This window comes from Palaemon carinicauda, chromosome 4, assembly GCF_036898095.1.
Source record: "Palaemon carinicauda isolate YSFRI2023 chromosome 4, ASM3689809v2, whole genome shotgun sequence".
NCBI lineage: Eukaryota > Metazoa > Arthropoda > Malacostraca > Decapoda > Palaemonidae > Palaemon > Palaemon carinicauda.
The window spans coordinates 59,026,760-59,031,759 of NC_090728.1; the positions used below are offsets into that span (position 1 = coordinate 59,026,760).

At 33.6% G+C, this 5,000-nt stretch overlaps 1 pseudogene; it reads right to left on the reverse strand.

The window, feature by feature from the left end:
* Positions 1 to 5,000, reverse strand: part of LOC137639445 (uncharacterized) — a 168,772-nt pseudogene that overhangs the window by 115,323 nt on the left and 48,449 nt on the right.

A 5,000-nucleotide genomic window follows, 5' to 3' on the forward strand; every position in this document is an offset into this window, starting at 1 on the left:
CGTGAAACTATAAAGGGAGAGAGAGAGAGGAGAGAGAGGATAGAGAGAGAGAGAGAGAGAGAGAGAGAGAGAGAGAGAGGAGAGAGAGAGAGAGAGAGTGAGAGGCCGTTTTCATAATCAATTTAGAAAAAATTTTGTACGATTCCACCCTATTTTTTATTAGTCATGAAACTATAAAGAGAGAGAGAGAGAGAAGAGAGAGAGAGAGAGAGAGAGAGAGAGAGAGAGAGAGAGAGAGATGAGCAAAATTGATAAAACTGAAAGCTAAAAATCTCCTCGGAAGGTTTAGAGACGTTGAAAATCCAATGCCAGAGATATTCTTGGCAGCTACGATTCCCCCTCTCTCTCTTATCCCTCATCCTTCTGGACTGGATTCCTTCTTCTTTCCATCTTCCTTTGTGACCGTCAACCCCCCCCCCCGCCTTCGTATTATCATTTCCCCCATTCCCCCAGGCCATACGCCCTACTCCTCACCCAGGACCTACCCGCCTTCTATCTTCTTCTTGCCATGAAAATCCTGACCGTCTGTCTTGGGGGAGATTATACGAATGAAATACACGCTTTCGGTTGTAATCTTTCTTTCTTTTTTTTATCTATTTTATTTATTTAATTATTTTTGTATTTAAAGCAAACGTTCTGTTCTTCAGAAACAGTTTTAGAAATTAATAACTATAGTCAATTTTTTTAGTGAGGCAGATTTGTACCGACTCGCAGGGTTGTCTAGATGCAGTTTTTAGAAATGTTATAACTATAGTCAATTTCTTTTAGTGAGGAAGATTTGCACCGACTCGCAGGGTTGTCTAGATGCAGTTTTAGAATGTTGTAACTATAGTCAATTTTTTTTAGTGAGGCAGATTTGCACCGACTCGCAGGGGTACCCTTTTAGCTCGGAAAAAAAAGTTTCCTTTTAGCTGATTGGTCAGAAGTATTTTTTTCCGAATTCTTCCGACCAATCAACGATCAGAAAACTTTTCCGAGCTAAAAGGGCACCCCTGCCAGTCGGTGCAATTCTGCCTCACTAAAAAAAATGACTATAGAAGGACGTGTTGGGATAAGGGTTTTCATACAATAAAATACTATTATTTTATTCCTTTTTTATTTAAGGCAAACGTTGTGTTCTTTAGAAACAGTTTTTAAAATGTTATGACTAAGAGGACGTGTCGAGACCAGTGTTTTAATACAATAAAATACTACTTTTATTTTTTTTTATTTCAAGGCAAAACATTGTGTTCTCTTAGAAACAGTGTTAGAATTTTACAACTAGAGGGACTTGTTAGGACCAGTGTTTAATAGAATGAAATAATATTATTTATTTAATTTTTTTATTTAAGGCAAACGATGTGTTTTTCTAGAAGCAATTTTAGAATTTTCAACTAGAAAGGCGTGTTGGGACCAGTGTTTTCATACGATAAAATACTATTATTTAATTAATTTATTTTTTATATTTAAAGCAAACGTTGTGTTCTTTAGAAAACAGTTTTTAAAATGTTATGACTAAAAGGACGTGTCGTGACCAGTGTTTTAATACAATAAAATACTATTATTTAATGCCTTTTTTTATTTCAAGGCTCACGTGTTCTTTAGAAAGAGTTTTAGAATTTTATAGCTAGAAGGGCGTGTTGGGGACCAGTGTTTTAATAAGGTAAAACAATATTTAATTATTTCTTTTTTCAAGGGTCCCGTTGTGTTCTCTAGCAACAGTTTTAGAATTTTGTGACTAGAAGGCCGTGTTGGGACCACTGTTTTAATACAATAAAATACTATTATTTAATTTTTTTTTTTATTATTTCAAGGCTCACGTTGTGTTCTCTAGAAACAGTTTTAGAATTTTTATAACTAGAAGGGCGTGTTTGGACCAGTGTTTTAATACAATGAAATACTATTATTTAATTCCTTTATATTTTATTTCAAGGCGAACGTTGTGTTCTCTAGAAACAGTTTTTAGAATTTTATAACCAGAAGGATGTGTTGGGACCAGTGTTTTAATACAAGGAAATACTATTATTTAATTTTTTTTTTTTTTATTTCAAGGCTCACGTTATGTTTTCTAGAAACAGTTTTAGAATTTTATAACTAGAAAGATGTGTTGGGACCAGTGTTTTAAATCATAAAATACGATAAATTTTGTTAAAGTATGCAATAGTAACTTCATCAAAACTTCAACGTCGTTTTTTCTAGAAAACAATTTTAGAATTTTATAACTAGAAGGACTTATTGGGACAAGTCTTTTAACATTAAAAATACGACGATCCTGTTAAATTATTCATGGTAACTTCATCAAAACTATGATTCATAATAGTTTTCTTATGCTGAGAAAGATTTATTAAAAGTACAACCTTCATGGGTCGTTAGCATTTTATAATTTTTATTTAGTCATGGCGCTTTTTTTTTTTTTTTTTTTTTTTTTTTTTTTTGCAAAGAAGCTTATGAATATAAATCCCTTAAGTGCCCGTTACTTTGTCTCTGTTGTATCGGTTATATCTTCGACAGCATTTAATTTCGTCATTTGAGGTTCCATTTAAATTAAATTGAAAGGATTAGACATAGTTCTGGCTTTCGAAAAATTAAATAATTTAGTATATGCGTAATGTATAACTAGATAGTTAGATTAATTGCTACAATTTTGAAAATAGGATTTTTACGAGAGAGAGAGAGAGAGAGAGATGAGAGAGAGAGAGAGAGAGAGAGAGAGAGAGAGAGAGAGAGAGAGAGAGAGAGAGATGAATAAATTTGATAAAACTGAAAAGCTAAGAAAGAGAGAGAGAGAGAGAGAGAGAGAGAGAGAGAGAGAGAGAGAGGAGAGAGAGAGAGAGAGAGTAGAGAGAGAGAGAGAGAGGCTGTTTTATGAATGTATAACACAACCAATATTAATTGTATTATGATTTTCAGTTGCGAATCTTTAAATATAATAATCTAGTCAATATAATAATATGATACACATTTTTAATGAAAATTTAGATACGAGAGAGAGAGAGAGAGAGAGAGAGAGAGAGAGAGAGAGAGAGAGAGAGAGAGAGAGAGAGGAGAGAGAGAGAGAGAGAGAGAGAGAGAGAGAGAGAGATGAATAAATTTGATAAAACTGAAAAGCTAAGAAAGAGAGAGAGAGAGAGAGAGAGAGAGAGAGAGAGAGAGAGAGAGAGAGATGAGCAAAATTGATAAAACTGAAAAGCTAAAATCTCCTCGAAGGTTCAGAGACGTTGAAAATCCAATGCCAGAGATATTCTTGGCAGCTACGATTCCCCCCCTCTCTCTTATCCTCATTCCTTCTGGACTGGATTCCTTCTTCTCTCCATCTTCCTTTGTGACCGTCAAACCCCCCCCCCCTCCCCCATCGTATTATCATTTCCCCCATTCCCCAGGCCATAGGTCCCACTCCTCACCTAGGACCTGTCCACCTTCCATTTTCTTTTTTCTTCTTGCCATGAATGTCATGACGTGTGTCTTGGGAGATTATACGAATGAAATACATGCTTTCGGTTGTAATCTTTCTTTTTTTTTAAATATTTTATTTATTTAATTACTTTTTATTTAAAGCAAACGTTCTGTTCTTCAGAAACAGTTTTATAAATTAATAACTATAGGTCAATTTTTTTTTTAGTGAGGCAGATTTGCACCGACTCGCAGGGTTGTCTAGATGCAGTTTTAGAATGTTATAACTATAGTCAATTTTTTTTTAGTGAGGCAGATTTGCACCGACTCGCAGGGTTGTCTAGATGCAGTTTTAGAATGTTATAACTATAGTCAATTTTTTTTTAGTGAGGCAGATTTGCACCGGACTCGCAGGGTTGTCTAGATGCAGTTTTAGAATGTTATAACTATAGTCAAATTTTTTTAGTGAGGCAGATTTGCACCGACTCGCAGGGTTGTCTAGATGCAGTTTTAGAATGTTATAACTATAGTAAAATTTTTTTTAGTGAGGCAGATTTGCACCGACTCGCAGGGGTGCCCTTTTAGCTCGGAAAAAGTTTTTCTAATAGCTGATTGGTCAGAATTATTTTTGTCCGAATACTTCCGACCAATCAACGATCAGGAAACATTTCCGAGACTAAAAGGGCACCCCTGCGAGTCGGTGCAAATCTGCTTCACTAAAAAAATTGACTATAGAAGGACGTGTTGGGATAAGGGATTTCATAAAATAAAACACTATTATTTAATTCCTTTTTTTTTTTATTTCAAAGGGTCATGTTGTTTTCTTCAGAAACAGTTTTTAAAATGTTATGACTAAAATGACGTGTCGAGACCAGTGCTTTAATACAATAAAATACTATTTTTTTTTTATTTCAAGGCAAACGTTGTGTTCTTTAGAAACAGTTTTAGAATTTTATGACTAGAAGGGTGTGCTGGGACCAGTGTTTTAATACAATAAAATACTAGTATTTAATTATTTTTTTTTTATTTCAAGGCTCACGTGTTCTCTAGAAACAGTTTTTAGAATTTTATAACTAGAAGGGCGTGTTAGGACAACTGTTTTGATACAATGAAATACTATTATTTAATTCATTTTTTTTTCTTCTAAATTTAAGGCAAACGTTTTGTTCTCTAGAAACAGTTCTGGAATTCTATAACTAGAGGGACGGTTTGGGACCAGTGTTTTCATATGATAAAATACTATTATTTTTGTCCTTTTTTTTTTGTTTAAGGCTACCGTTGTGTTCTTTAGAAATAGTTTTAGAATTTTATAACTAGAAGGGCGTGTTGGGACCAGTGTTTTAATACAATAAAATACTAGTATTTAATTTTTTTTTTTATTTCAAGGCTCACGTGTTCTCTAGAAACAGTTTTAGAATTTTATAACTAGAAGGGCGTGTTGGGACCTGTGTTTTAATACAATAAAATACTATTATTTGATTAATTTTTTTTTATTTCAAGGCAAACGTTGTGTTCTTTAGAAACAGTTTTAGAATTTTATAACTAGAAGGGCGTGTTTGGGACCAGTGTTTTAATACAATAAAATACTAGTATTTAATTATTTTTTTTTTTATTTCAAGGCTCACGTGTTC